The 10,065-nt window shown below is 52.2% G+C and overlaps 1 long non-coding RNA gene across 1 annotated transcript; it reads left to right on the top strand.

The window, feature by feature from the left end:
* The first annotated feature begins 5,772 nt into the window (after positions 1 to 5,772).
* LOC308562930 lies at positions 5,773 to 9,668 on the top strand. The gene is made up of 3 exons (XR_013999698.1): positions 5,773 to 5,861; positions 6,665 to 6,732; positions 9,351 to 9,668. It is a non-coding gene; the product is annotated as an uncharacterized lncRNA (long non-coding RNA).
* Positions 9,669 to 10,065: the final 397 nt, after the last annotated feature.

Below are 10,065 nucleotides of genomic sequence, written 5' to 3'. Positions count from 1 at the left end.
CATAAGCCAGGACACAGCAGTGCAGGCCTGCAGGGCCTTCCCCTGCCCCTGAAACCAGCTTCACCCCAACAGGCAGCTTGAAGGCGGCCAATGGAATTGCTTGTTAACTTCCCACCACCATGGTCCCCTTTATCCTCACTTCTGCTGTCTGTGGATTGTCACCTGCTGTCAGCCATGGTGCAAAGATAATTAAATGAAAAGTTACAGAAAGAAACAATTGAGAAGTTTTAAATGGTGCGATGTTCTGAGAAGCCTGGCGAAATCTCGGGCTGTCCTGCTCCATCCAGGATGCCTTATTTGCCACCTGCCCTTGACGTCTGTTTTCAGACCAGTTGTCATAGCATTGCACTGCTGGTGTTGAAATAGCCCTTACTTCACTTCTAATGGCCCTAAAACGTAAGCTGGCCATTTGGATCTGCCAAAAGGAAGCTGTCAGGTGCTTCCTTTAAGTGAAATGGTCTGTGTGTAAAGCTCAGTACTATCTACAGTTTCAGGCATCTATGGGGGCTTGGAATGGACCCCTGCAGATAAAGGGGGGCTGCTGTATTTTATCTTCTGCCTCTAGATCTATTACTTCTGCTTCCAAGGCTTTTTTTCCTTTGCTCGCTGTGGTGTTTGTCTGTCCGTGTCAGTCATCTCAGGGACTCTTCCCATCTTAGGTAAAGGAGCCGCCTTCACTTCTCTGCCTGGTGCCGTTGCACCCGGCACTGTGTGAACAATTCCTGAGTGCTCTAGTTTTTCTTAGAACATTCTTTTTGACTCTTCCTTGTTTCCTTTCACAGCCTGTTGAGGTAACTGACATGCAGTGTGAACTAAGGGTGTCTCAAGAGTAGCCGTTTCCATGTGCACTGGTGTGCTTTCTCCAACCAGGTTTAAAGTCCCTGACAGCAAGGATGGCGCTTACCAATGTTCCCTAAAGGCCTGTCACTCAGGTGTCCAGGGAGTGTGGGCCAGTGATGACGATTTGTAATCCTTGCAGTTGATAATCTAGGAGCTAGTGAGCAGTGGATTGATTTTGATGTTAGCATGTAAATTTAGATACTAGTTTTCAACAAGTTTGAAATTATTTTAGGACACTTTCCCTCCAAAAACTGGTGGTACATTTGGTGTTTGTGCCACTGTACTCCAGGAAAGCAAAGCTGGGCAACGTGTAGAATATGGGGCTCTGTCAGCAGATCCAGGAGGGACACAGCCCAGTCGCAGAACTACAGAGGGGAAAACGGGATGTGGAGGTGTATTGACATCAACGCAAATGGTGAGCCCACAGATCCTGAGGGGAGCGTGTATGCAGGCTGTTGTGGGCACTCAGCAAGTGCCCCATGTCTATTAAGCCGCCACAGTCGGTGGTTTCAGCTCTGCCAGTTCCTGAGGATTGAACGTCTAATGGTGCACAAAGCAAGAGGAAAGTGGGATTTGTTCAGTGTCGATTTTTGTGATTTATGTCTATCCTTTCCAGCAGAGTCTTGGTGAACAGCCTCTCGTGCAGCAAGCTGAGGAGACAGTGGATGCCAGAAAATGGAAGAGAGACAGGCTAAAGGAGCATATCCGAGGCCTAACGAACAGGTAACGTGGCAGCGCTGTTACATTGTCACTTAAGGAAATGGTCTGTTTTGTAAAAATATAGAAACTATCCCTGGAATTAAAACCCAGTAAGGGGGCCGGGCTGTGGCTGCTGATTGGCCCCTTTCTGTTCCCATCTTGATGCAGCCAGACCCAGACGCTGATGAGCAGGGTGCCTACCTTTTCTCTTCGGTATATTGAGCCCTTCAGAGCTTGAAAGCAACGCAGGTGCCCACGTGGTCAATCTGAGAAGTCCCAGGAGCAGGGCCAGCAGAACTGGCTCTCTTCCCTGCAGAGGTCCAAGGTGGCCCTCGGGTCAGGAGCATGGTCCTCCATCCCCAGGCTCATTCCCCTCTCTGCCTGTGGGCAGCTCTGCATGGTCCCCCACAGTCAGGACAGAACAGGCCAGTGCCACAAGGCTCTTCCACTACCCCTTGTAGTCACCCCCCCCCCCACTGCTTTCAAAAATTTTTTTAAAAATGAAAACAGAACACTATCGCCTCTTCTGTACTCTGTCCTTGCTTGGTGACCCTCTCTCTGGTCAGCGTCAGGGAGGCCGCTGTGATGAGATCATGACCTTCCCAGTCGGTATCTGCTCCCTCCTTGTAGCTGATCCCAGGGTTGTTGGAGGAACAGGTCTAATTCGGGGAGTGTAGACGAAGGGAGGTGCATGGTCAGCATGTGAGCCAGTGACGCTTACATAGCGGATGGTATTGCTGTTTGAGGAAGAACTTGGGGATGCCTTTGGATCTTTACATGGTCCAGAACCTTAATGGTGAGGTTTTGTTTCTTGCCTTCTGATAGCCCCACTCCCGAGAACTGGCCCGGCCACAAAGCTGTGCGGCAGGTCGCCCCCCCCTTGTGGTCCGCAGGCTCCATGTCGTCACCATGGCGGTCCTCGCGGTCTCCCAGCCCGGTAAGTAGGACAGATGTTGATTGAACCCCACCTTGCAAGTTCAGCAAAGCCTGAGGAGCTGTGTGAGGGTCCCCAGACCATGGGCGGTGGAAGGGCTCTGGGACGTGTTTTCGTCTCCTGGGCCGGTGCTCATTCCACTGGCCTGGCCTTCCAGCATGTCCTTGCTCCAGCGCCTGCTCCCGTCAGCCTGGCACCTCACTGGGGCTTTTACACATGGGACTCGGGCTTTCCGATGCACGCACTCGCCCAAATGAGTCCTCCTTTGTGGTGTGAGGGTCCCCCAGCGACAGCAGTGTGGGGTAGACGCTGTGTGTCTGCAGCTCGGCTCCACTTTCCAGCTGCCACCGGGTGGCCTCTGCAGCTGCTCTAGTGAGTTTTGCAAGTAGCCAGTGTCCTCAGGAGCTCATTACAGGTTAGTTAGTTACCTTCTGCCCGGCAGGTGGAAAGTGCAGGTCATACTGGGCACTGGGGGCAGGGACAGAGGACAGGCTCAGGCTCTGGGTCCTCAGTGCTTCGGGTCTCCCGGCCCTGCACGCACCCGCTGCTTAGGGAGTCAGCCTTCGCAGTAAGGGTTTTATTTCTGAGAGGCACGCTCACCCTCCCACAGAGCCGAGTCCCACTCTTCCCTGCAGTGTGATGGAGCCGTGGGCACTGTTCCTCGTTCCTTGTGTTGCCACAACTCGGCGCTGTTACAGGGCTTCCCCAGCCCCCCGCCCAGTCCTCCTGTGCCACACCAGGATCCTCTATAACCACATGGTTTGGCTCCGACAGAATATCACAGAGTTGTAGCAAAAGCCATAGACCCCAAGCACCTACAGCATGTCAGGAGTTAACTGGACTTGGAGGTATGAGGCTATTGGTGCACTTCTCACTTAAACCTTCACTAATGGCATGAAGGAGGCCAGAAATGACTTGTTCCAGGGAAGTCGTTATGGTGCTTCAGCTGATGGCATCCCCTGAGACTTCTGCCAGAGCAAGGAGCCCTCTGGATGCTTTGTCCATTAAACTCCAGTTTTATGAAGTTTAGGGTTGTTTTGTTTTTAATTTTTTATTTTGTTTTTAAATGTCAGAGAGGTAGGGAGATGGAGAGAGAGAGAGAAACATCAGTGATGAGAGAGTCACTGATGGGCTGCCTCCTGAACGCCCCCTTCTGGGGATCGAGCCTGCAACCCAGCCATGTGCCCTGACTGGGTATCAAACCCCAGTCCCCTGGGTCATGGGTTTGATGCTCAACCGCTCAGCCAAGCCTGGTGACCAGTTTGGTGGTTTTTTCAAAAGTAATTTCGTAGTATTTCTTTTTAAATAATTCAGTGAACAGATTAATGCTTTATGATACACTTATTTTTTGTGTCTAAACATGTCCAACCATGTTCAAATTATTCACTTTTTATACACAAATTTGTATGAAGTAAATTTTATTTAACTTTCATTATTTCAGTAGTTTGATACAAAATTAGCATTTAGTATGGAAATGAGGAAGCAGAGAAATTATGACATCTGTTATATGATTTTTATTATCTATGCAATAACGCTCTGCCAGCAAAGAGCAATTTTTTGCAGGTCTACACATAATTGAATTGCTACTTTCAGTTTCTAGGTGGATAGTAATCTAAGTTTACATGATACTTAAGAAATAAATGAATTATAGATATACCACATTTTATTTTTATTTAAATGTATGTACACATTATAATAAAGTAGATATTTTGATTTTGTTTTTAAATTTTGTTTTGTTTTTTTGTTAATTCTCACCCAAGGATATGTTTTCCATTACTTTTCAAAGAGAGTGGCAGGGAAGGAGGGAGTGGGAGAGACAGAGAGAGAGAGAGCAACATGGATGTGGGAGACATACATGGACTTGTTGCCTCCCACACGAGCCCCAACTGGGGGTAGGGAGGGATCCCCAACTCAGGTACGTGCCCTTGACCAGAAATTGAACCTGAGACCCTTCATTGCATGGGCCGATGCTCAAACTGCTGAACCACACCAGCCAGGGCTAATTAAGTAGTTTTAATACAATTATGATCACAGTGTTTAAGTACATTTATTACATTCATTGTTTCTGGGCTTAGCTTTGAGCTAACAGAGTGGGGTACTTCTACCACTTCTATAACGTTGTTAGAGTAGTATTCTTACATTAAAAAGCGGTAAGTAGGCCCAGGCAGTGTTGCTCAGTGGTTGAGCATCGCTGTGGCAACCTGGAGGTCATGGCTGGATACATGGTCAGGGCACATCCCCGGGTTTGAGGCTCAATCCCGAGTAGCGGGCTTGCAGGAGGCAGCCCAAGGGTGAGTCTCTGTCATCATTGATTTTTCTATCTCTCCCTCTCCCTTCCTTTCTGAAATCAATAAAAACATTTAAACAATGGTAAATCAGAGGAATGCTTATGTTTCTTAACCCTCACTAATGGAAGAGTAAGTGTAAAATTGAAGAGCTTCCCCTAAAATAATTCTGTAAAAGTATTTGAATGGCACCAAAGTGCCTATAAAAGTTTCATACATAGCCATATGGATGTGTGTTATTAAACAGGAATTCTTTATCCCTGCTTAATATGTCTGCACGACAGTTCAGACCTTTGTTCCATTGGGAGGAGTCATATGACACAGCCAAAGCCATACTCAACTTTTTTAAAACAAACAAAGGGGGGTCCAGAAAATGACAGGTGTCGTCCAGTCCACTGGATCCCCTGGAGGCCATCCGATCGTGCTCCCACTGGTAAAGGAACAGTACACCCAGAGCAGGCCCCCAGGAAAAGGTAGGAGGGCGACCTGGCTACGGGTGGGAAGTGAAGGGTGGGATCTCCCGTCTCCCTCCTGGGAAGGTAGAACCAGCCAGAAGGAGTGTTGGATGTGCACACATGTGTGTAGGAGCCTGAAGGGGGCATGCTCCATGCACACACGTCTGCCTCCTTAGTTATGTTAACAATCAAGTAGAAAATGCAAACCCAGGCAGTGTTGTGGTAGTTCTGTCCCAGAACAATGTAGTCACTTTAGCATGAGAAGCCTCACGGATCGTGTCTGTGGTGGGAGGGACGCAAATCTCCAGAGCTGATGTCCACACAGCTCCTTTGCAGAGCACAGCCTGCGAGACGCGAGCTCAGCTTTTGTTCCTGTGGTGCGCGTGCCTTGCTGCCCATGCTTCTAGGCCTCAGTGTGACAGCCTCGCCATGGCATGGTATCCTGCAGCTCCATTTCTCACCGTCCTCCTCTGCCTCAGGCCCTCGGGACCAAATACCAAAGCGAGGCTCCTGCGTGGAGGCAGCCTTGACCACATGGAGGCGGCCACTGCCCAGCCATGAAGCCCTGGTCATCAGAGCTGGGCTTCCAGACCTGTTTGTCTACAGCCATCACTACACCCTATCTCCTGGCACCAGGCCTCACCCCAAGTGAGTGATGGGTCCGTCCAAACCCGAAGGGATGAGCGTCTGGAGCCCAGGGTCCTTGGGGACCCCTACTCTCGGAAGCAGGAGGGGCCTCTGAAACTAAGGTGTGGTCAGCAGATAGGCTCAGCTGTGGAAAGGCCCTGGCATCACACAGACACAGGTTCCGACTCAGCTCTGCCTGCAACTGTTTTTGGACAGATGACGTCACTGTCTAGAGGCCGGTCCTGAGCAGCTTAAGGGAAGGCCCTAGAGTCCTTTTGGAAGGGATCTGGGGCTGCTGTCAGAGAGAAACTAGCACGTTTGAGGCCCAGGGAATTGTAGCCCTTCTCGGGGAAAGAGTAGTGACTGGTGGCCCAGGGGTTGTGCACTGTTCCTGGTAGGAGCTGCTGGTGCAGGGCTCAGTCTCTAGGGAGTCAGCTTCCTCTCCCAGGTGCTGGATTCTTTCCTTGTCCTTCCTCCGGCCCCTGAGAGAACAAGGCCCCGGGGAGCACCTCTGCTTTTGGTGCATTACCCTCAGGTTGGACTCTGCCTCCGTTTGGAGTCCCAGTCATTGCACAGGCAGAAGCCTGGTTTAAAGTTAAGTCAAATAGAAGTCTGGAGACTGAGGCTGTCCCAGCAGGAGAAATGGGGGGATGGAGAGCACAGGCAGGTCCTAAGGGACGGTCCACACGTCCCTCCCTCCTCCAGGTGCTGGACCCCACCACCACTCAGGCGCTGGGCCGAGTCAGAGGTGGCCGTTTGGCAAAAGGCCTGTTTCGCCATGGGTATCCCCGGTCCCCTGTCTCACAGCCTTATTTTCACCATAGGCTAGACTTCAGATGACAGCTTTGTGAGCGCTTCCTGGAGCTCGACTTCACCAACTGCAGGCAGCATGGTGAGTGGGGGGTGTGCTGTGCCCTTCAGCCTCGGTTCTCATGCCTGTTTTCATTCACAGGACTTGTCCTTCCTGTTAATTCCTGTGTGGAAGTTCCACTGACACAATGGGTACAAGTAGAGTTGTAATGCTAGAGTGGGAACGGGGAACCCACAGTTCCTCCACACTCCTTCCCAGCCCTCCGAGGGGCCTAAACATGCAGCTTCTGCTTACGTACCTCCAGTGATGGGGAAGTCACTACCTATGGAGTGCCCTCCTTCTGGAGGATCTGGCTTTCCTTGCTTGAAGGAAGGCCTGGCGACCCATGCAGAGAGCACTGACTGCAGGAAGGTCTCGCTGTCCTCACTTGGAGGTTAGTTGCCCAGAGCAGCTCCAAGATGTAAATTTCATCTCAGAAATTGTTAGAAACACTTGCATCTGATTTAGGCCTATTACAAATGTCTGCAGAAGGGAAACAGTGAATTATGCCACCCCTCTCAAAAATTAAAAGTTGTCTGGGTTTTTGTAATTTCTGAAACACAAGCTCCTAGAATGGTGGGAAACTCAATTTTTAATTAAAACAAAGACTGAGAGAGTTCAAATGGGACCCAGTCTCTGAACTGATCAGCAGTAAGTGTAGGAGTGAGGGTCGTCTCCTGCCCTCTCCGCTGCGTAAAATATTGAATGGTGCTGGCACTGATCCGCACACATAGACGCTTCCAGCTGACGGGTGGAGACAGGGCTGGGGTGACACAGCTGGACCCTCGGAGCCCTCTCTCCTCGCCCTGGGGGAGGATGACGACAGGAGGGGTCGGCCACCGCTCTCGGAAGTTTCACTCGCAGCCCGACTTAGGCTCACCCTCGGATGAGAGGGTTTCCTTCCTGAGGGCTCTGGCTCCTCGAGCTTCTCTTCCCGAGGAGGAGGCGAGGAGTGTGCAGCGAGGGCTCCAGGATACAGGGGTGGTGTGGAGGCCGTTGATTTGTATTGCAGTTGCCTGTTAGGGACACATCCTTTTCAAAGGCAGAGGTGGCTTTTAAGTTCAAGTTTTCCCTTCTCAAAGAGGGGACTCGTTCTGCTTTTGTGCCTTCAGGAAAACCAAGTATTTGTGGCTCACCCCACATGCCCTTGCTAACTGGTGTTTTCCAGCTGCTGCTGTTTGTGGCCCGCGCCAGCACTTGGGACCTGGGTGCCCTGTGGACCCGGTGAATCCGGAGCAGACTGCTTGGCGGGACGGGGAGCAGAGCATCTCCCAGTTTGTCCCCGGTTCTCAGTGCAGCTCAGCTACTCACCAGCTGTGAGCAGGGACCGTGGAAACTAGTCCCTGTCCCGCAGTTGTTAGTGTGCAGCTGGATAGACACTGATGATCCCGGGGACAGGGACCTGATACTGAACGTGCTAGAAGAGTGGGCCAGGAGGGGAGGTCTGCAGGCCTGGAAGGGGAGCCTGCTCTCGGCCAGGGCAGTGTCCCCTCCCTGTAGCCGCTCTCACCCTCAGACCCGAGGGCTGTGGTGGACACTCATGCAGGTACAGGGCAGCCGGGAGGGTGTTTCCCCCACACTCGTCACGGAGAAGGTTGATTTTTTTTCCCCGTTTAGGGCAGACTGTGTGTGTGTCAATTGTGGGTCCCGACGTCTTCCTGGGTCAGGAGTTGTTCGCACGTGCAGGTGGTTCCTGGGCTGCTGAGCTGTCCCACAGACTGACTTTCCCTGACATGTCTAGCTGCCTGGGGTCTGACTCCACTTGCTGGTGACCCCTGCCTCCTCTGCATGCACTCCTTCCTTTCTTCTCCTCATGGTGTCCATCCACCTCAGGGGACACCTCCACTCGGCTCCTCCAGGCTGTGAGGTGCTGGCAGAGGGCTGCAGGTACCGGAGCAGGGTCAGACTTTGGTCTGGGGGCCTTGGCATGCTGCTAACCTGGTGGGAAAGGACACTGGTTCCCTGGACACTGGAAGCCTGGCCCACATACAGCTGCTCAGCCAGGATAGCAGCTTAAAGGGAACAATTGTAGGGTGGCCGTCCCCTACACAGTCCAGAGTTACCCTTGGTGCCCCACCTCGCCGTTCCTACATCCCCCTTGTCAGATCAAGAGAAAGGTGTAGGTGGCAGTGAGGGTTTCGAGTGAGGTCAGTCTGGCATTTAGGAGCTGCTGGCGTCCTTTCTGTTTCTTGTGGCCTAAGATGAAGCCCTCACCAGGTGTCTGAGCTGGTGGCCTGAGAAGGAAGAGAGGACAATGTGCCCAGCAGCTCTCTGCCTCCCGCTGAGCTTGGTCGGAATGAGGAGCAGTTGGAAACCGTTGGCTGTGTCCAGGCTCCCAGCACCGACCCTCCCATCCAGTGGATGTGTTTTTGGAAACGGCTTCCCTCTCTAGGTCTGTTTTTCTGCTGGTGAAGTTGAGGGGCTGCTGGAGTGACACATGGCTTTTCTCCCTGACCCATGTGTGGCCCCGGCCTCAGCATCTCAACCAAGGGCTTTGTGTGTGGTGGGGCCCAGCTAGGCTGTGAAAGGCCCAACAGGAGCGGGAAACTTCCGTTCTGGCCAAGTGGCCTGCATCGGAGACATCCTGGGTGAAAGAGGGCTGTTTAAGGACCCTCGTGGCCCTCATTCGGGCCTTTCACTTCTTGCTCTCTTCTCTGTAGGACATTCCCAGCTGCCAGGATGACCTGCTCAGTGACCTCTTGAGGAAGGCCAATAATCTCCCAACCATTAGAGTTTAGCCAAGACCCCCTACCAGGAGAGAAGGGGCCGGGATGCCCACCAGCTCTGCGGCTCCACCATGAAGATGGCTGTCAGCACCTCCGAGGGGAAGCTGCTGAAGCCAGGGCCTGTGTGAGCTCACCGTGAGACCTGTTGAGGCCAAAGCCCCACCCAGCACCCCCTGAGGCAGACCCAGCCTCCCCAGAGCCTGTCTCTGGGCAGACCCCAGCAAGTGTACATAGTGTGTTGAGGGGAGTGTGTCCGAGATGAGGTACACGCCTGATTTGGGAGTGGGTGTAGGTCCCCAGTGTCCCCATCGTGGGTGAGATCTTGACTTCTTATTTCTGAATAACTCCTTGGGATAGTAACCGCATTCCTTATATTACATATGTTTGTACACACTTGTGAAATGCAGGTATTTTGAGGGTGATCTAGAGGGTGTCTCTCCCAAAAATGTACATAAACTTTCACAGCTGATAACTCCCTTAATTTTCACTCCTTTTCAGGTGGGCCCAGCACACCCTGTGGTGCGAGTGTGGACCGTGGCTGCCTGTGCCTGGTCTCCTGGACTAGCAGCTGCAGAGCCTTAAACGCACCGCTGCCTCCTGACGACGCCGGCCTTCTCTCTGTCCTCCCGTGGTGGCAGGAATGGGGTTC

This window comes from Miniopterus schreibersii (genome assembly GCF_964146895.1).
Source record: "Miniopterus schreibersii genome assembly, chromosome: 10".
Classification (NCBI taxonomy): domain Eukaryota; kingdom Metazoa; phylum Chordata; class Mammalia; order Chiroptera; family Miniopteridae; genus Miniopterus; species Miniopterus schreibersii.
The sequence above is the reverse complement of the archived record's forward strand: the minus strand, read 5'-3'. Positions and strand labels throughout refer to the sequence as shown.